Here is a 22038-nt window from a genome sequence, read left to right on the forward strand (position 1 = left end):
AAATGGCTTTCCCTTGAGTAACTGTTCCTGTCTGAGAGTGCTTTGGGCATCCAGTGTGTGGGGGGAAGGCTGTGAGCAAGTGAGCCTTTGAGTCCGTTTAAAATGCTGGGTGTTCCGTTTACGGGGCGGGGGTGGGGGGGTGGGGACCAGGTGAAGATGACCAGCCCGGGCTTCTCCTCCATTAGAGGCACTCTGTCCAAACCGCTGCCTGAGTCGCCAAGACAAAGAGGAAGATGCACTCCGTGCAGCCTGCCTAGAGGCGCCAGTCCCTCTGGTCTCACCTGTGCATCTCCCCTGTGGCCTGGCCACCCTTTCTTTCACACTGAGCTTGCGGCAAGTGCCACCGGCGGGACAGCTCAGCGGCCTGGCACCAGCAGGGAAGCTCACTGGCGCCTCACCACAGCAGAGCAGAGCTTGGAGTTCCTGGTTCCCCCCAGGGTACACGCCACTGGTGTGCCTACCACGTGCCGGGCGCCATTTTGCATCTGTTACCTCCTCCAGACTCCGTCCTACAAGTAGTGGGTATCACCCCCATTTCACAGGCACAGGAACTGAGCTGGGGGAAGGTCAGCTGGCCCCAAGCCCCACCATGTGGCTAGTGGGGGGGGGGGTCTGCACCCAAACCCAGATCTGTGACTCTAAGCCCACCTGCTTTCCCCTTCTTCGGGCTTAGAACCTCCACATTTGATTTCTTCTTAATTTAAACCAATCACTAGTATGCCCATTTTACACAAGGCTTAGAGAAAGAATAATTATACTTTTATATTTATAGCACCTCTGAGGAGCTCTGCTTTAGAACGGAGAGGAAAATTGTTGCCCTCACCTTTCCTCTCTGCAAAGACTCAAATTTTGGTTCAGATAAGGGAGAGCAGGAGAATCGTGGAGTCTCATCACTTTTCTGTGCACATAGGTAGTTTTTTTTTAAGGCTCTCTCGGGCGCGGCTGAGGGGAGCTTTGGGGAGCGGCTGGCTTTTCTGAATATGCAGCTAGAACTCTCTCCACTAAACCCACCCAATCACCAGCTCCATCTGAAGCCAGGCTCCCCGGAAATCATCACCACCCTCCTCGTGACACCTGCAGTTTCTATTGTGTGCCCCCCCCCACGCACTTTATGGGCATTATTTCTGAACCCCACTTTGCGCATGGAGAAACTGAGGCTCAAAGGCATCTTAATATGCCTGGAGCTCATCACATCACAAGGCCAGCGAGCTCTAGACTCGGCGTGCCAACCCACCGAGGGCTCGCTCTGCTCAGTCTTACTCCCAATTTCTCACCCCGGGTGTGAAAACGTGGGTGAAATACACCGTGTTCAAAAATGGCAGCTGGCTCCCCGCCACCGCCCCCCCCCCCAGCCCTCGGGACTGCTCCCATCCATCAGTTCAGGAATTATTAGACTGTGGGAGGAAGAAGGCAGAGGGCTTCCAAGTATGCTGGTATTTAAGCAAAGTTTCCAAAGGAAGCTGGAGCTTGCGCGCCCCAAAATCTGGAGACAGAAATCTGAATTTGTTCTAAAGTCAACACAAAAGAGAGCCCCCTGCCGAGGAGGGGACAAGCCTTGGCCAGAGAACAGGTTTCATGTGAAATTATTTTTTGTGGCCGGAGAAGAGAAGAAAAGAGTAACAGAAGCCTTGGGCTAGGAGTCATGCGTTGCTGCTTGCATAAGCAGCTCAGAACACACACACCAAAAGTCACTCCCCAAAGAGAACGGAAAAAAACCCACAAAGCCAACCTCAGCTTATGCACGAAACGGGCCCCACCGGGATGAGCCCCGATGTCTGCTCCACAGAACCCAAGCCCTGTGGCTCTTGAGGGCGCACGTCCGCCTCGCCAGCGCTTAACATCAGGTCTGCCCAGGTGAACTAAAAGCGTGAGGGACAAGCGACAGTCCCCCCGACGGAATTCTCAGAGGCAGGGCAACTGTTCACAAGGTGTGGACGACAATCAGCTGGTTCCACTTTTCCTCAGAGAGTTTTCAGGACTTTTTATAGTTCTTCAAGTTAAGGGGAGTGCCCACATGCATGGAAAGAAGTGGGATGCTAACAAGGATGGGGACCAGCCGCCTGCTGGCCCTCCAGAGTCAGGAATGGCACTCAGCAAAGGACGGAGGGTGCCAGAGAGGGCTGTGCACAGGAAGAATGATCAGGTCCCAAGACCTCTCACAGTGTGGCTCCCTCAGAGTGACAGACGGAGACTGGCTTCCCTAAGTGAACTTAGAGAATCCTGCAGCACCTTCTTCAAATCCAAACTGGGATTTTGATTTCATCCTTGGTACCGTAACAACCCCAGGACCTCAATGCCATGAGGGAAGAGACCATGTCACTTGCACACAGTTTCGTGTCTCCCCAGCAGCCCAGCCATTGCACAGAGTGAATGTATGAACGAATGTCTAGAAGAGTGCCAAGCTGTCAAATCAGACCCATTTCAATTCACTTCTAAAGCAAATATACCGGGGCGCCTGGGTGGCTCGGTCGGTGAAGCGTCCGACTTCGGCTCAGGTCATGATCTCGCGGTCCGTGAGTTCGAGCCCCGCGTCGGGCTCTGTGCTGACAGCTCAGAGCCTGGAGCCTGTTTCGGATTCTGTGTCTCCCTCTCTCTCTGCCCCTCCCCTGTTCATGCTCTGTCTCTCTCTGTCTCAAAAATAAATAAACGGGGGCGCCTGGGTGACTCAGTCGGTTAAGCCTCCGACTTTAGCTCAGGTCATGATCTCGCGGTCTGTGGGTTCGAGCCCCGCGTCGGGCTCTGGGCTGACGGCTCAGAGCCTGGAGCCTGTTTCCGATTCTGTGTCTCCCTCTCTCTCTGCCCCTCCCCTGTTCATGGTCTGTCTCTCTCTGTCTCAAAAATAAATAAACGTTAAAAAAAATTTTTAATTTAAATAAATAAATAAAAAATAAAGCAAATATACCCTTCTGTCCTTGTGAGAGGCCCCAACATGTCATAGAATCAGTGAGTGGCTATCAAAATTGAAAATCACTGAGAAGCCTGTAATTTTGGCATCAGGGGACGCAGACAGGACTAGTGATCCAGCCCCTTACTTGTCTTGTACTAGGTCAATCTCCCTCTCCCTCCCTCTCTCTCTCTCTTTAATAACAACTGAAAAACTAAATCAGGACTGGCCCTGAGATTTTGGCAAATCTGCTAAACTTTCTAAGCCTGTTTCCTCAGCTACAAACATAAGGAAACGAACAGCTACCCAGCTTCCCTCACAGTGGTCGGTGAGGACGAGACAGCTGAAACTGCACCGGAGTCACAATACATGGGAAAGTCTTCGAAGCCCATGAAGTGCCCTGCAAAGGCTGGGTGCTCTTTCTCCCGGCCATTTTGGGAGGCTTCTCCCCTACAGCCAAGAGTACAGACGGGACGAGCGGCCCAACCTTTCCACTGTCTCAGCGGTTCTGTGAGGCGGGTACAAAGCCTTTCGTGGCCAGGGCCACGGTGCCGGCGGGGGGGCGGGGCAGGGGCGGTCCCTCGTGGTGGGAGCGTTCCCTGAAGCAGACACGAGGGTCCGAAGCCGCCTAGGCCCAGACCCTGGAGCAAGGCCCGGCCCCTCTCTTGATGGGAGGGTGGCCCCCAAGCAGCTCCCTGATGCTGCACCTCCTGACAGAGGCGAGTGCCCAGGGGAGCTCTGAGGGGCGGGCTGGGCCAGACAGCAGCAGGGCCATGCGAGGGAGCACAGGGCCTTCCTGCCAGGCTCTGTCTGCAAACCTCAAGGCAAAGGTACCCGCAGAAAAGCCAGTTAATAAACCTCCCTAATGAGAAAGGAAAGCAGAGGCTGACAGAGATGAGGGAGGGAAGAGAGTCAGGGCCAGAACCCAGTCGGCTCCGCTCTGTGCCAAGGCTCCTGAGAGTTTGACATTTGGAAAAGATCTGGCCTGGTGGAGCCAAGGATTTGGGACAGGGCTCCTTCCGGCTCCTGGGAGTGTCAAGAAGAAGAGAAGGAGGAGGAGGAAAATGACTCAGCTGAAATGAAGAGAAATGTATTTTTAAAAAGCAAAATGATGAGAGGCACAAAGGAACAAAATGGAGCCCCAGGATAGGGTCCAAATGCCTTCTCAGAGTAAGTGGGACGCATCTACAAAAAGCTCGAGAGCTCGCTGGGGTTCCGAAACCAAGAATAACACCAGGAAAATGAAGAGAGTCCTTGGGGCCTGCCAGGCCTATGGGCCCCGGGGGCTGGTGCCCACCACTGCAGGAAAAATGCTGAAAGCCACCCAGCAGTGAGGAAGCCTCTCCACACTTTTGATTCCGAGGACGCAGTGAGTTCTGTGACCAAGGAGTTGGGTAGAAAGGTGACCTCGGGCTCAGTCACCTGGGGGGGGGGAGGGGGGGCTGGCGCGGGCCCTGTGACTCCTCCCTCGCTCTGTTACAGTATCACATCCACAAAACCATCCGGGGGACCGCGAGGGAGGGAGGTGGAAGGAGGCACCCTCCCCAGAGGTTGCCATAATTCCGTCCCCTCCGACAGCCAAGGTCAGATGACCCTGATTGCAAAAGCTTCATCTTGAAACATTCAGTGGAGAACAAATGTGATAATGAGAAGAGATGCGAGAACCACGCGAAGCCACAGCTCTGTGTGTCCCTTCCCAGGGGTCATCCAATAAGTGCTGGGTTCGCATCGGCGCTCCGCCTCCTCCCAAGCATGGAACTCTGTGGAAACTCACATTTCTAGAAAAGGAGGGGGTTGGGAGGAAGACTGCAGCTCAGCATGGCCTAAGAACCGCAACCCCTCAGAGGCAGGTCAACCCTACCAGCCTTTTGTAAGGGTGTCCCAACCTCCTCTTACCCAGAGGCTCCTGTCACTGGGGAAACCAAACATATGTGTTTTCCTGGGAGGATGTAAAGCAGGGAGGCCAGCCTGGCAGGGAACACGATGATGGATACAGAGAAAGACCCCAGGAGGGGGTCAGCAGATCAAACCCCAATGCCCCAACTGTCCCGAAGTAAGAAGCCAGGGGTAGGGGGGCGGGCAGAGGGGGTACTCCCCTGCCCCTTGTGAGGAAACTCCTTGACTGTATCCCCTACATTCTGACAGAAAACGGGAAACCAGCAGAGAACCCCTCGCCCCCCAGACCCTTTGTCATCCCAGCATCTTCAAGAAGAGAAGCCATTTCTCTGACCCATTCAAACAACTGCCAGCACCTGAAGGGGACTCGGGGACTGGGGGCGTGGGGGGCCCTCTGGCCTCCTAACGGCCACAGCTCTGCAGAAGGAATGGGGCCAGCTGCCCTCTCAAGGCCCTTCCCTGCCAGGCATGAATGTCCTAGGAGTCCTTTACCACCGGCAGAGATGGAAGTAACCTCCACACGCATGTTTCAAGGGCCTGGGGCCTCAGAAGCTGCGTCAGTTGGGGAAGCAGAGACAGAATTAAAAGTGTGCAAGATTTGTTGGGGAAAGGCTGGGAAGGCTCAGGTGGAGAGCAGGAGCGGGCAGACAGAGCCTCAGGCCACGGTGCAGGCCTGACATCTGCAAAGGGGGAGGAGGAGAAGGAAGGGGGAGCTGAGTGAGACTGCAGTGAAGCTCTGAGAAAGTGTCATCCAGGGCCTGGGGACCCCAGAGCAAGGTGTGACGCTAGAGATGGGCTGAGTGGGGCAGAAATGGCCGGCTCTGTTCCCTACTGCTTTGTGGTCGGTGGTTGCTGGCAACAGCCTGGGGAGAGTATGGCTCAGCCTCGACACCGTGACAGGCTCCAAAGGAGAGGCAGGTGGAGGCTGAGCTCCCTACACCCTGCACAGGAGGGAGACCCGAGCAGCACGCTCCCATCGCTGCTCATTGGCAACACTTTTTAAAAAACACCTTTCTTTTTTAATTTTTTTTTTTAAATTTTTTTTTCAATGTTTTTGGGACAGAGAGAGACAGAGCATGAACGGGGGAGGGGCAGAGAGAGAGGGAGACACAGAATCGGAAAGAGGCTCCAGGCTCCGAGCCGTCAGCCCAGAGCCCGACGCGGGGCTCGAACTCACGGACCGCGAGATCGTGACCTGGCTGAAGTCGGACGCTTCACCGACTGCGCCACCCAGGCGCCCCAAAAAACACCTTTCTTTAAATGTATTTTGAGAGAGAGAGCACGCGCACATGCGCGCGAGAAGGGGAGGGGCAGAGAGAGGAAGAGAGAGAATCCCAAGCAGCCTCCACACTGTCAGCGCAGAGCCTGACACAGGCCTCGAATCCGTGAACTGTGAGATCGTGACCCAAGCCGAAACCAAGAGTCAGACGCCCAACCGACCGAGCATCTTTAAGCAGAGGACTATACTTAGTTCTTGAGAACGGTTCTACCCATGACCAGCCCTGAGGCAAGGGGCTTCACGGAGTTGTTGTGAGAAACGAAGTAGAGAATGAAAGCAAGGGTAATTTTCAAACAAGAAGGCACACCCTTCGCTCACAGGTCAAATATTGCCTGTACGTGTATTTGGTTTAACTCACATGTCGATAATTTTTTTTAAGCCAAATTAGTTGCTAGCACATACAAGCCGTAAAAATCCAGATGTCCAGCTTCTCTTCGAGAATAAAAACATCCACCAACCCCAAGTCCACGTTCCAGCTCAGCACGGTCCCCCCACTCCCTATTGTCTTACACTCTACCTGTTTCCCGCGCACACTAGGTGAGCCTGGCCCCTGTAGGCCACCTGTCTACACGCGTGGATGCGGCCAAGCCATTCACGGTCATTCCATTCCCTTTGGGGACATAAAGAGGTACATTTAGAAAACCTAAAAGGAGTTCGATATTAAAATATAAGCGAGAAAAATAAAAAATTCAATAAAACAACCGGGAGACCAATTTGGGAAAAATCCCACAGAAAGAGATGAATCATGGAAGAGAAAAGGCAAGAAAGAAAATCAGTCTCAGAGATGTAACATCCGACCAGCAGGAATGCCAGAATAAGGGAACAGAGGAAACGGTAGGGAGAAAATGATCTAAGAAATAGTAGAGAACCGAAGAACGCGACTTATCTGCCTGAAAAGACTGAAAGAGGACCTGACAATGAACGAAAAACTGCCCAAGAAGAAGCATTTTTGTGAAATTTTGAAACTCCTAGGAAGAAAGGGGGGAAAGATCCCAAAAGCTTCTAAGGGGCAGGGGGAGGAGTGACATAAAAAGAATCAAGAATCAGTATGGCCTCAGACTTCTCAACAGCAGTTTTGGAAGCCAGAGACAAAGGAGCAAGCCTTCACCCCTGTGAGGGAAGTAATACTACACCCAGTCAGATCATCAATTAAGTGGAGTACAATCCAGATATTTTTCAAAAATGCCAAGTCCCCAAAAATGTCCTTCTTAAATATCCTTTCACAGGAAGCTCAGAGGCTGTGTTCCACCAAAAGGAGGGAGTAAAGTGGGAACAAAGACATAATCTGATCCGGGAAGCAGAGAGCGAGCACAGGGGAAGGAAAGGGAAGAGGCTTCCCAGGATGGTGGGAAGAGGAGTCCAAGGTGAGGAGAGCAGGGGGCAGAGGGGAATGCAGATGGTCACTTCATGGTTCTGTCAGAGGGCTGAGGGGTAAGTTAGTGATGCTTAAATTAGCTCCAGGAAACTAAGCAAACCAAAAACGAGCAAAAGACTCAAACAGGCATTTTACAACAGAAGATGTCCAAATAGCTAACAAGCAGATGAAAAAGGTGTCAGCAACATTAGTCATTAAGAAAATGCAAATTAAGACCACAAGGATGATCACTATCCACCCAGAAGAATTGATCAAGTTAAGAATGATACGGGCGCCTGGGTGGCTCAGTCGGTTGAGCATCTGACTTCAGCTCAGGTCGTGATCTCGCCGCCCGTGAATTTGAGCCCCGTGTCGGGGGATGACAGCTCAGAGCCTGGAGCCCGCTTCGGAATCCGTGTCTCCCTCTCTCTCTGCCCCTCCCCACCCCAAGGTAAAATTTAAAGAACATTAAAAAAATTTTAAGAATGATAGGCAATCCCAAGTGCTGAGGAGGAGCCCCTTCATATGTTGCTGATGGGGGCCAAATGGTGACTACAACACTCTGCAAAGCTCTGTGGCAATTTCTTATAAAGGTAAACATACGTCCATCCTATGGCAGCAACACCACTCCTAGGCATATGTCCACAGAAATGAGTACATAGAGCCGGAAAAATACTAGTTCAAGAATATTCAGGGTAGTTTTATGCATAATAGCCAAAAACTGGAACCAGCCCAAATGTCCATGGATAAACAAAGTGTGATATTTCCATCCAAGGAATGCAACTCATCATTAAAAAGGAATGAATGACTGATACACACAAGCACACGAGTGAATCTGTAAATGATGAGGGTGGGGCGCCTGGGTGGCTTAGGCAGTTAAGCGTCGGACTTCGGCTCAGGTTATGATCCCACAGTTCATGAGTTCAAGCCCCACTTTGGGCTCTCTGCTGTCAGCAAAAAGCCCGCTTTGGATCTCTGTCCTCCTCACTCTCTGCCCCTCCCCCGCTCACACTTTTTCTCTCTCTCCCTCTCTCTATCTCTCTCAAAAATAAACATTATAAATAAATAAATAAAAACGATGAGGGTAAGAAGTCAGTCAAAAAAGAATACACGTGGTATCAGTCTATTTATATAAGTGTCAAAAACAGAAAAAACCAGTCTACGGAGTTGGAATCCAAAAAAGTGGTTATCTCTGGGGTGGGGGAGGAGTGGTTGTCTCTACGGTGGGTATTAACTGACAGGGACACAAGGGAACTTTCTGGGATGTCACATGTCTGGTGTCACAGGTACATCACATGTAAAAGCCATTAAGCCGGGCACTTAAGAGATTCATATTCTGCTACACGTAATTTACCCCTCAATAAAGCCTCGAAAGAAAACTAAACAAACCAAAAAAGATTCATTATTAATTGCATGAAAAGCAAAACGTTATGTTTAAAAAGAAAATGTAGGGGCACCTGGGTGGCTCAGTCGGTTAAGCGTCCGACTTCAGCTCAGGTCACGATCTCGCGGTCCGTGAGTTCAAGCCCCGCGTCGGGCTCTGGGCTGATGGCTCAGAGCCTGGAGCCCGCTTCCAATTCTGTGTCTCCCTCTCTCTCTCTGCCCCTCCCCCGTTCATGCTCTGTCTCTCTCTGTCTCAAAAATAAATAAACGTTAAAAAAAAAATTTTTTTTTAATAAATAAATAAAAAGAAAATGTAGTTGTGGGATACTCCCTGTACTATAGACAGTAATTACACAGTGGTAATAATGGATAAATACACTATCTATGGATTCAACCAGAATCCATATTGGCCAGATCGGGCAGGAGGGCAGTATGCAAGGCTAGCAGAAGGTGAGGGGATGAGCAAAGAAAGCTACATCCAAATATTTTGTAGCATGAAGTCATAGATAATGTCTAAAATCAAATACACAACAAAATAGCATGAAGGTGTATTATGCAGACATCTGGAGGAAAATACTAGAAGAAACAGCTAAAGGACAGCAAGGGGTTGTCAGTGGGGAGTGGCAGGGCAGGTCATTTGGGTCTGCTAGAATTAGGTTTGGCAGAAAGAAACAGAAACCCAAAACAAAAGCCCATCCTGAAAACAGAAATGCATTTCTGTGCCAGGTAAAAGACTGAAGATAAGCAACTCGGGGCTGCTCCACAAAGTTCTCAAATACTCTGGCTCCTTTTTCTTGCTGCTAGACCACACATGGCCTCCAGTTTCAAGATCACCTTATAGTTCAATATGGCTGCTCCAGTTCCCACCATCAAATCCATATTCCTGCCAGTTGGGTGGGAAAGGGGACAAAGAGGAGAAAGAGAGTATATTCCAGTTGTCCTTCCAGGATGTTTCCCTGACATGACCACACAGCACTTCTGTGTCAATCCCACTGGCCAGAACTGAGTCCCATGGTCATTCCCCGCTGCAAAGGGGAGCTGGAAAAAAAACCATGTCTATTCTGGAAAGGCATGTGCCTGTGAGGGAAAAGGAGTCTGTGCCAATAGAACTTGTGTTTAAAATGTTTAACTATATATAGGTACTACTTAGCTGAAACTTAAAATTTAAGTGAAAAGGAATAGCATGAGCAGCCACCAGCCAAGGGAAGAGCAGTTTCCCTTGTGCTGGGTGGACCAGCACAGCAGGCTCGTGGGCCTTGAGCACACAACTGGGCAGGCAGCTGAAAACACCTAATGAGAGCATGAACGCCACCTCGGGCCTCCCACCAGAGCCAGGGAACAGGAGCAGGCCCACAGAAGGAAGACTGAGAAGCTGACGTCAGGGAATTAAGGTATTGGGTAGCGCACACAGGGCAATAACCTGGCACCGGTCCAGGTAACTGCGAGACAACAGCCCTGCAGGCAGCCCCAAGCTCTGAAATCTTTCTTCAACTTCCACATTTAGACCAGGGTTTCAAAAGATGACGTTGCACGATGCCCCTGAGAGACAGAAATGGTTATTCCCCCTTTACAGATAAAGAGCCAGGGGCGTCTGGGTGGCTCAGTCGGTTAAGCGTCCTACTCTTGACTTCAGCTCAGGTCATGATCTCGGAGTTCGGGAGTTCAAGCCCCGTGTTGGGCTCTGTACTGACGGTGCAGAGCCTGCTTGGGATTCTCTTCTTCCGTGCCACCCCCTCCAGCTCGCTCTCTCTCTCTCTCTCTCTCAAAATAAATAAACATGAAAAAAATAATAATAAATAAATTAAAAAAAAAACAGATAAAGAAACAGACGCCCAGAGATTAAGCAACTTCCCCAGGTCACGACTGCAGTTGCCGACAGATGACCTCAGGAATCCCCAGGACTAAGTCCTGGTTTCTCTCCTCCACGAGACAGGCATTCCTCCAAGGAAGCACCCGCGGCTTTTGGATTCTCTGCAGAGCCACATCAGGCCTGTCAATAAGTCACAAGAAGCAGTGACTCATCTGAAGACAAGATAAACAACAGGCAGGCCCGGTGGGGTGAGAGGCCCTGTTTCCTAGGAAGTTGCCTTCTGCAGGGCAGCAAGAGTACACAGTTAGCAGGCAGGAACCCCTTCTGCAAACACCAGCACAGCAGTTTGCAGACAAAGAGAAAGTGCTGCTGGGACCAGAAATGGACAGCCGAGCTGGGAGCGGCAGTTATTTCAATCCTGAAAGGGCTTTTGTCAAGCCTGGGCTATGAGCCTGAGCATATAGAATTCCAAGCCCTTCTCTTCCAATTTCTCCAATACCAGAAGGGAGAGTCATTCTCTGCTGCTCTAATGATAGTTATCTGCTGCCTTCCGTCTGAAGGTCCCACAATGTCTCACTAACATTTCTAGGGAAAACTGCAGACCCTCGCAAGTGACTTTGGGACAGTCATTTCCTGCCCCTGAACCCCAGGTCTCAGAGGAGAAGCAGATGGTTCTCAGGGAGACGGAGGCACCTTGGCAGAGGGTAGAGGGAGCTTCCTGCCCCCGGAATCCATCTTAGCCAGATCCGTCTGGATGCAATGGGCTCATGGGGACCAACCAAAGCCCAGAGCCCAGACGGCCCAACAGGAAAGTAGCAGGTGGATCAGGGAGAGCCTGATAGACAGAAATAAGCAGAGGGCCAGACAGAGCACGTGGAGGCCAGCAGGAGGGACCCAGCCTGGGGCTCGGCACCTGCAAAGCCTTGGTCAAGGCAGGACCGCGTGCCCAGAAGGGAATCTGCTGTCAGGCAAGGGGTCCAGGCAGAAGTTAGTCAAGGCTTGGTCATCAGGAAACAGGCCTGCTGAGTTCTAGGTCAGAGTGAGGTGATACAACGCTGACTCGGCCAGAGAGACCTTAGAGAATTTTCATATTCCCTGACAGGTCACAAGACTGACGCCTGAGCCTGCAGTTGAAGCAGCTTCAAGAGTTCACAGACCTCAGGACAGAGAGCCCCGGAGGCAACTCGCGAAGTGGCACCTGCTCAGCTAGCTCCCTCCCGTCCCATCCCGCTGCTTACAGGTCTTTCTTCTCCACATCATCAGATTTGCAAGTGACCTGCAAACCAGTCCTGAGTCCATGACAGCAGCCAGGACAAAGCCCTGCTCATGCATCACCCCTTCCTGGACTCTCCCAGCTTGAATGGGCCTTCCTAATGCACGAGTTTTGTCTCTGACCCAATTCAAATGTTCTATTGTTATTTTTAAATGACTTACCCTCCCTCCACCCCACCACCCAGCACATTGCCACTTGTTCAGAAGAGCCCAGTAAATATCTTTTGTTTTTTACTTGACTGAAACTCTAGTCAAGGAAATTTCAAAAGAACTGTATGAGAAAATGACAATACACAAATAGGCACAAAAGGACGTCATGCAAAAAGTTGTAAATTCTGAGGAAGCATTGAAAAAAATAAGTGAGTCAGAAAGAAGAACTGTTAATCTTGGAGAAGGTGAGTTTTGAACCAGCCAGTGGGAGAAAAAGAGTTTGGACTTATATATTAGGGTTATTTTGATTCGAGCAATAGTAATCTAATTCAAAGTAGCTTAAGCCAAACAAGAAAAGAAAAAGAGGGGCGCCTGAGAAGCTCAGTGTGTTAAGACTCTGACTCGTGGTTTTGGTTCAGGTCATGATCTCACGGTTGGGGGGTTGGAGCCCTGCATCAGGCTCTGCGCCATCAGCACAGAGCCTGCCTGGGATTCTGTCTCCCTCTCTCTCTGCCCTTCCCCCGCTCGCTATCTTTCTCCCTCAAAATTGAATAAACATTTTAAAAAGAAAAAGGAAAAGGAAGAAAAGAAGGAAGGAGAGGAGGGGTGAAAGAGAAAACAATAGAGGTCACTGTATTGGCTCAGGAGATGGGATGTACGCGTGGCTAGATCCAGATGCTCAAATGATAGATTATCAGGAACTGCCTCTCTCCATTCCGTTCTCCTCGGTGTTGGCTTCATTCCAAGGCAGGTTCCCTCAAGAGTGGCTTCCTACACTTCGATCTTACAGTTTTGCCACCCCAGTAGGAAGACAGCAGGTACTTGAGAAGGGATTTAAAACAAAACAAAACAAAACAAACAAGCAAAACACTGTGGCTGTAAAGAAATTAGAAACGGATTTGCTAAAGCAGCTTAACGTGGCCTACGCTAATGCATGTCTCCTTGGTCTACCTTGGGATACAGATTCACCCCTGCACCAGCAAGGTATGGTGCTCTGATTGGCCAGACTGAGTCACGGCATGCTGCTCTGATTGGCTAGGCTGAGTCAGGGTGTGGGGCTCTGATTGGCTGGGCAGAGTCACAGACCTGGAATCAGGAAGCTAAGGCCAGCCCCACCTTAATCGGTCGGTGGCAGATTTCCCCAAAGAAGTCAAGACGTGCTACCAAAGAGAAAGGGGAATGGATACTAGGCATCAAAAATCAGCAGAACTCTTACGGGCACGTGGTGGAGGAGCGGAGGGAGGCTGGGCAGACTTTATACCAACCGTTCCTGCCTCCGGGGCCCAGCATTCTAACAACTTCCCACCCTCCGAGGCAGTCATACAAAGGTACCGACCTCCCTGCCTCCCCACAGGAGATTCTCAAATGAAAGCTGAGGTTCCTGTCGAGAGCTTGGGGCTCCCAGAGGAGGGATAGGTCTGTCCCGCTCCCCTTCAACCCCTTGCCCCCCGCCACGTGCTCTGGCCAAGACTCCCAGCTGTGGAGTCTCCCAACCTTTCGGGGGAGGCCTGCAGGTGTCCGAAGGCGACCCCGGGGCCCAGAGCTCACACCTGCAGCCTCTGAGGGCCACCAGATCCCGCCAGGACCCTCCCAGCAGCAGGCTCACGGATGCTCACACATCATTCCAGCAGAGCCGATTCCTCCGGGAGCCGAGAGAAGTGCATCAGCAGCTTTAGCTCTGCCATTCCCTTACACATATTTAACCTCCTGGACGCAAGAATTCAATCTGGCTTGTCTGCCTCTCCCCACGGACCTCGGAATCCAGCCGGAGCCAGTACGTCACACTTCCTGCAGCAGCCCGAGGGTCAGGAGTTCAGCCATTGAGCCATTGCCTGGGGAGCGGGGGTCTTAATAAGCATTACATCCTCCCCCAAAGCTCCAACAGCTGTGTTTCCCGCTCGGAAGGAAAGAGACCAAATAAAGCAGCAGGACGAATTACGTGTGCAGAAAAGCGCAGCGTGGGATTCCGAGTCCAAAGGTCAGACTCTGGGTTATGATTTCCAGCAGGTCATTCCTTCGTTTCTGCCTCAGTTTTCCCATTGGGGCAGTGGGAGTGAGAAAGATCATTTCAAGGAAGTGAGCCAGGCTTTGATAAAGTAGGAGATTCTCCATCCAGGTTCTGCTGGGTCCAACAGGAGCCCCAAACCAAGCCAACCATTTTTGTAGAGAACTTTCTGGACTCCCAACCCCACCGTAGGAGAGAGAACCATGGTCTAGCTCAGCTTGTGTCTTCAATCGCGGTCTACCCAGGTCACTGGACAAAGCAGAAATCTGGAGGACTGAGCCACTCGATGTAGGTGTATGGCTCCCTAAGCATTTCTCAGAAGAGGCCAGAGGCTGGCAGAGGGGCAAAGCAGGACAGGCCAAAGTGTCCCGAAACTCTAGGGCCTAGGCTCCTACATTGCATCTGGGAACACCAAAGTGAAGGGAGCCCCTGAGGATTCACAACCTGCCACTCAGAGCATTTCATGTATTTATAAAGACAGCAAGAACCAGGGAGATGGAGAGGCTACAAAGTTTAGGGAGAGGGTTGAAAAGAACTAAATATATGACTAGGTCAGAACAGGCAAGAGGGAGGTGGTTGCTGGCTGTTAGTCTAGAACTCAAAAGTTATTTATTTAAAAAAATAATGATAATAAGAGAGAGAGAAAATTTTTAAAAGTCTGTATAAAGCACCTTCTATGCCCCAGGCTTGGGAGCATACAACTAATTATAAAAGACAGCCCACTTGGGAGCAAGGCGGACTATAAGGCCTTTGTGCACCAGGTGCTTCAAAAGGACAGATCTAACAAAATCACTTAAATGGGAATTAGGGCAAGTCCTGGCAATTGTATTAGACGATTTTGCTTGCCAGTGGCAGCAGCCCAATTCAAACTGCTTTAAGCCAACAAAGGGAATTTATTGGCTAAAAAGGTCAGGGTTCCAGCTTCAGGCATAGTTGGATCCAGGCTCAAACGGTGCCATGAGGACTTAGCCGCCTCCTCTCCATCTTTCAGACCCGATTCTCTCCATGCCAGCCTCCTTCTAGGATGCCATGTGACATCCCTTGGATGCTGCAGGCTTACAGCCTCCTTCCTACTGGCAATCACAGAGGAAAAAAATTTCTCCTTCCCAAGGGTTCTCGTTGGCCCGTGTGTGTGTGTGTGTGTGTGTGTGTGTGTGTGTGTGTTTTCCACAGTCACTGTGGCCAGGGAGAAGAAATACACTGATTGCTCAGAGCAGAGCCATGTAGGGAGTATCCGATATGAGGATTTGGAGCTCTGAGAGAAAGGCCTGGACTGGAGATTTAAAAGGGATTCGTTGGGATAAAGATAGAGCCAGGGTTGCCAGCTTTGCCACTGCCCAGCTGTGGGGCCTTGAGGGGGTCAGAGTCCCCCTGTGAACCTGTTTCCTCATCTGTGAATGGGGTTAACAGTGCCGGCTACAGAGGACTGCTATGGAGCTAGAACGAGATAATCTATGTAAGGTGCCAAGCACAGTGCACTCAACAACAGTAATGCTATTCTTTTTTCTATTTGCCACTTGTTTCTCACTTTATTTCCCTTTTCTCTGTTTCTACCTTAAGACTGCCAGAGACTTGCCACCCTTCAGCATTACTCAGTGCCCCGGGAAGTGCTGGGGGTGGAGAGACGGCAGGGGGCTGGGAGCGTAAGGCCTTGTTGCACCCATCTCTCCATTGGCTTCAGCGTGTTCCATCTCGCAGCCGCAGCCTGGGAGGCAGGGATGGGGCATGCCAGGCGCCCTGGAGGGGCCGAGGCTGGGGTTGGGTTCCTAGGGATCTGGGGCTGGAGCAGGAGTTTCCACCCAAGCCATCATGAGCTATCAAGAACCACAGGGCCAGGAAAAGGACCACCAGGAAAGCCAAATGCAGAGCCTCCAAACACGCATCTCTGGCTGGGAAGCATCAAGGTGGGAATGGGGTTGGGACTGCCGGGGAAGAGTGGGGAACAGGAAAGGGAAGCAGAGGGAAGGGACAGAGAAGTGACCTTCGGAATCTGACCCTCACTAGAGGCCGGGGAAACATAGCCCGGCAGCTCTCGGGCCAAGTCCAGGCCATCCCTGAGTTCTGAGAGGCTGGAGAAATTCTTTGAATTCAGAAAAACATCAGGATAACTCCACCCACTGTTCCTGGAAAGGGCCACACGATGACAGCAATCACGGCCCAGATGTGGGTGGGAATCCAGTGAGGAGCAGTCACAAGGAAGAAAGAGCAGGCCACTGATTTTGGGAGGCCATCCCAAAAGCCTCACAGGTCCTTCCTTCCCTTTTCTCGCCTCCTCAAGAGATTCTTGTCACTGAGAACCTCCCTCCAGACCTTCCCAAGTGCAGTCAGAGCAAGCCAAGCAGGGGAGATGTGCTCTACCAGAGGATCTGCAGGAGAGCAGGTGTGACAGATGACTCCGGCTTCCTGTCGTTTCTGGGTTGCAGGACTTGGAGCCTCATCTCCCAGTTTGGAAGGTTGGAATTAGCATCTGTCCCCTCAGACCCGTGCCAGGCCCCAGGTGGGAGCAAGATACGGCAGAGAAGGCAGTGAGAGCCATGAGCCTAGGGAAGCTTCTGGGCTCCCCCACTGCTCCACTCACCAACCACAGGACCTACCCAGAGCAAGAACCCCTGGCCTAGGAGCCCCGGGGTGCAACTCTTAAAAGACCACTACCTCTGGGGGCGCCTGGGTGGCTCAGTCAGTCAAGCATCTGACTCTTGGTTTCGGCTCAGGTCACAATCCCAGGGTCACGGGATCGAGCCCCACATCACGTTCCCGGCTGAGCCTGGAGTCTGCTTAAGACTCTCTCCCTTTGCCCTTCTCCCCCACTCGCTCTGTCTCAAATGAATTTTAAAAATTTTCTTAAATAAAAAGAATGGAAAGACCACTACCTCTTCCTCATCAGGTCCACCTGGCACAGACCCCGTGCATCACTGACCTTCTCTGAGTTGGCGTTCCTCTCACTACAGCTCACTGGAGGGGGCAATGCAGCCAAATTCAGGACCTACCTTTTAGAGCCCCCTTGGCTGAGTTCAAATACTGCCTCCAAGTCTTATGAGGTATGTGACTTTGAGCGAGTCATTTCCCCTTTCTGGGCCTCAGTTTTGCCATCTGTAAAATGGTGATAATAGCTGCTATGTTAAATTAAATGAGCTCAGCAACCAGCACATAAAACTCACTCAGTGATGGTAGCTGCTGTCACTGATGTTGTTGTTGTTGTTGTTGTTGTTTTATTGTTGTCGTTAGTGTTATTAGGTTTCGGGGGGCGAAAAGAGGTCTCCAGCAAAACATTTCAAAATCCAGATTCAAGAGAGGGAACTCACAACTTAAAAGTCAGTTTTATCGTTCCTTTAACAGTCCTTTATCGTTCTTTTATCGTGTCTATCTTTCTACTTTTCTTATCTCCTGGGTACCTTTCTTGCAAGATTGCCCAGATATCTGCCCTCCGAGGATCAGCATTGCAAAAGTGGATGTTAAAAGTCAGACAAGGAAATGGAAAAACAGCAGCTCAAGAACCAGACTGGCGTGCAAATGCTGGCATCCCATCCAAAGAGTGTGTGCCCCGGGAGCTGTCTGCCAGGCTCTGTTCAGGTCTGCCATGGTGGGGACAGTGCTGCTGCTGTTGTTATCTGGTCATCGGACACGATCACTCACCACATTCCCCAACGGGGCTTATAGACAACAAAGGGGCCGAGGTAGTTTTCAAGGGCTGCGTGGCAACAGGGTGTCATTCTTCCCATAGAAAGGTGACGTTACTGGTCTGCAGTCCCGAGCAAGAAGCCTCATCAAGCCCTGGAAAGGAATTGGCCCGGATCCTTCTCCAAGCTCCTCCCCCTGTATCTCTCCATTTGCCCCAAAACAGTGGGGCCCATTTGCAGGTCAGCTGGAGAAATGGAGAGGGCAGCCCTTGACCTGAGATGAAGAGAACAATCCAGCAGGCAAGGGGAAGGAGCACACCTCGGCGGCACGGGGCCTGCGCCCCACCCGCATCCGCTGACTCGCCAGTGCCCTCTCCCTCACTGAGCTCTGGACTCAGCTGACGTTAGATGGAAGCTGGGCCCCCAGTGAAGAGCCTGAGGGGAACAGGAGGTGAGAGAGAGGCTGCTCAGAGACATTGGAGCGTGGGCAGATGGAGAAAATTCAGGGAGGACTGAAAATGGTCCCCGTCTTCACACTAGCAGGCCTGGATTCTGGGTTCCAGCACCAGAACCTTGCCTTGAGGGCTAAGGTGGCCAGAAAAGGGAGTGGTGGCCCCAGGGAGTGGAAGACAACAGCAGGAAGACAGATGTGCAGGGCCAGGTGACTGAGAGGCAGGGAGGGGGAACAGGGTGGGGGGAATGAAGAGGAGAGATGGCAAATACAATGCAGCAAGTGTCCCACAGCCCCAAATCCGTGCCCTTTGTCCACACACATGTATGGTTTCATCGGGTCTTCCAGACTGTGCCCACACAGCTCTAGGGGGCCCTTAAATGCCGTGATCTACGCAAGTCACAGCCACTTGGGTTGTGCAGTGAACAGCCTGGGCAGCCCCTCGCCACACCCCTGGGACACATCCATCCCCACTAGATGCTTTCCTCCAACTCTCTCTCTTTCACCTTGGCAGCCTCCACCCTAACCTTGCCCCTGACATTGAGACAAAGGTATAGAATGATCATGGCAAAGCTCCAAGAAAGGTAAACGGCCCCCAAAGGCTCTTCTGAAACACCAAGCTCCAGGCCTGCTCTCTCCCCTATTAAAGGGACTGCAGCCCCACATTAAAAAAAAAAAAAAAAAAAGCTTTATTGAATCCACTGCAAGGCAAAGGCCACTGCACTCACCCCTCCCACCTGTGCCGTCCTGCTGGCTGCTGAGTCAGGAGCCACCCAGGCCCTCGCTCACAGGCGGGCCCACCATATCACAGGTACACACCTGCCACGGCGGCCCCCGCCCCTGCCCAAGGAGAGCCAGGCTAGACCCAGCCCCACCGTGATCGAGGAAGACACAAGTGGTCTCCTATACAACAAGCTTTCCTCTGTATCACCCCGCCACCTGCCTGCCCCTTCCTCCTCAATAACACACATGGACATTGCTCAGACACCTTGCTGAGTGAAGCCAGACTCTCGCTCCTAGACCCAGCAGATAAGTTATGCTTTGTCTGAGCCAGTCTCGGCCATCCTGCTCCTCTTTGCCAGTGAGAGTCCAGGAATGGTCGTGTGACCCGGCTCTGGTCAATGAGATGTAAGAAGTCTGCCAAGATTTTCTGAGGTTGCTGACCCAAAAAAAAGAGCACTGTGGGAAATGTCCTCTTTGGCATCCTGCTCTATGTGAGGATGTGTGGCCTGGAGCGGCAGCAACCATCTAGTGACCTAGAGGACAGATGTAAGACCAACATGCTAAAGCCAGTGGAGTAGAAAGAGAAGGCCTTGTTTATAGCAGCACCATCGACAATAGCCAAAGTATGGAAAGAGCCCAATGTCCATGGATGGATGAATGGATGAAGAAGATGTGGTGTATATATACGCATACATATGTATGCGTATATATACATATACATATGTATACATATATATAGATGTATATATCTACATACATGTACGTATATATGCATATATGTATATATGGTGTATATATATGTATATATATACATATACACATACCCACACACACATACACACACACACACACACACACACACACACAACAGAGTATTCCTCGACAATCAAAAAGAATGAAATCTTGCCATTTGCAACTACGTGGATAGAACTGGAGGGTATTATGCTAAGGGAAATTAGAGAAAGACAAAAATCATGACTTCACTCATATGAGGACTTTAAGAGACAAAACGGATGAACATAAGGGAAGGGAAACAAAAATAATATAAAAACAGGAGGGGGGGGCGCCTGGGTGGCGCAGTCGGTTAAGCGTCCGACTTCAGCCAGGTCACGATCTCGCGGTCCGGGAGTTCGAGCCCCGCGTCAGGCTCTGGGCTGATGGCTCGGAGCCCTGGAGCCTGTTTCCGATTCTGTGTCTCCCTCTCTCTCTGCCCCTCCCCCGTTCATGCTCTGTCTCTCTCTGTCCCCCCAAAAATAAATAAACGTTGAAAAAAAAAAAACAGGAGGGGGACGAAACAGAAGAGACTCATAAATACGGAGAACAAACTGAGGGTTACTGGAGGGGTTGTGGGAGGGGGGATGGGCTTAATGGGTCAGGGGCACTAAGGAATCTACCCCTGAAATCATTGTTGCGCTATATGCTAACTAATTTGGATGTAAATTTAAAAAAATAAAAAATTAAATTAAATTTAAAAAAAAGAAAGGAAGCAAGAGAAGGCCTTGACCTCCGAGGCCATGGCAGGGCTACTGAGCCATACCTGCAAATGCCTTCTCCAGACTCTTTGTCCATGAGATCATTCAATTTTCTGTAGCTCAAGCCAGTGTCGGTGGGGTTTCTTGTTACTTGCAGCCAAAGGCGGTCTAACTGATACAACGGTAGGCGAGTTCCTTTCCCTTCGCCCCACGGTGCCTTCTGGGGCCCAGGCTTGAGGTGCTCTTGCCCACCAGCCAGAGCGTGAATATACACCCTTCTTGCCAGGCCCCCAGTGGCAACAGGAAATGCAGCCTGCCCCTGCCTGTCACTACCCAACCTGGGATCTGTGGACTCAGGCTTGTTCTGTTCCCTCCTCTCGCTGGTCAGCTGCCTCCTAGGCCAGCCTCAACTTCTCTGCACCTCCATTTCCTTATCTGTAAAATGAGGGCGATGGTTTTCTTTAAACTGCCTTATTTGCTCACCGGGTATCAGGGGATTAAAAACAGATTCGAGAGAGAACGAAGCAAAAGCAGTTTGTGCATTTGAAAGTACTAGGTAGGGGCACCTCGGTGGCTCAGTCAGTTATGTGTCCGATTTCGGCTCAGGTCATGATCTCACGGCTCCTGAGTTCGAGCCCAGCGTCGGGCTCTGTGCTGACAGCTCGGAGCCTGGGGCCTGCTTCGGATTCTGCGTCCCCTTCTCTCTCTGCCCCTCCCCTGCTCAGGCTCTGCCTCTCCCTGTCTCAAAAATAAAGAAACACACCAAAAAAATTTATGAAAAGGGTTAAATAAGATTATGTATTCCTGGCGCAAAATAGGTGCACAGTAAATTCGGTTCCCCTTGTCAGGAGATCCTACCAAGTCGGGCAGTGGGGCACATTACTTTTATCAATCACACAGGTAAAGTCCAGCATTTTCTTCCAAGTCCAGTCCGGTGACCACATGCCCCAGAAGCACTGAGGTCCTCACCATAAACCTCCGAATTAGGATCTCCACAGCCAGGATCCAGGAGCTGCCTGTGAGCAAGCACACATCTACCCACCAGTTTGTTCCTGGTCCCAGAGCCCTGCAGTTTACACAGACCTATTTAGCACTCACCCAGTCAGGGGCCCCTGGGCCTGGCCTCCTGGCTCCTTGCCCCACAAGCCACAAGGAGGGCAGTTGTAGCCACTCCCATTTCACAGAAGCTATCCAATGGAAGAGAGTATGTTGGCCTACCACGGTCCCTCCAAACCCCTAGAACAGCCTCCTAACCTCTCCTCTCCCTCCTCGCAGGTAAGGCCTCAGACAGCAGGGGGCCTTGAACCTCAAAAGACTCTTGGATATCCATGGCCCCTGCCTGCACTGACACCCTCCAGACCAGGCAGGCACCTATATGAACGGCAGCCCCTGTAGCCCTGAGCCTCTGGGCAAGGTGGGAGGGTCTGGAACCAAGACAGACTTGATTTGGTGACTGTCCCAGGGACAGGTGTCCTAGACCTGACTGCCCAGTGGCCTGCACCTGCCAAGGCAAATCCAAGCACTTCACAGCTGGGCTCTTCGGGCTGCCACACGGCGCCCCTCCCTCCTAGCTGCTCCAGCTCCTCACTCTTCTCCCAGCACCAGCAAGGCACCTCCCTCCTGCACCACATCCATTCCCCCACTCCCACCTCAGGGCCTTTGCTCATGCTGCCCCCTAGCCCAAAACGCTGGGATTCTCATCTCCCTAGTCAATCCTGCCCTGTTTCTAAGCCCCACTTGCT

At 51.4% G+C, this 22038-nt stretch overlaps 1 long non-coding RNA gene across 1 annotated transcript; it reads left to right on the forward strand.

Moving 5' to 3' along the window:
- The first annotated feature begins 13892 nt into the window (after nucleotides 1-13892).
- Nucleotides 13893-19490, forward strand: LOC122492181. Its single transcript, XR_006299569.1, has 3 exons — nucleotides 13893-14006; nucleotides 17259-17344; nucleotides 17438-19490. It is a non-coding gene; the product is annotated as an uncharacterized LOC122492181 (long non-coding RNA).
- The last annotated feature ends 2548 nt before the right edge of the window (nucleotides 19491-22038 follow it).

This window comes from Prionailurus bengalensis, chromosome A1 (genome assembly GCF_016509475.1).
Source record: "Prionailurus bengalensis isolate Pbe53 chromosome A1, Fcat_Pben_1.1_paternal_pri, whole genome shotgun sequence".
Taxonomy (NCBI): Eukaryota; Metazoa; Chordata; class Mammalia; order Carnivora; family Felidae; genus Prionailurus; species Prionailurus bengalensis.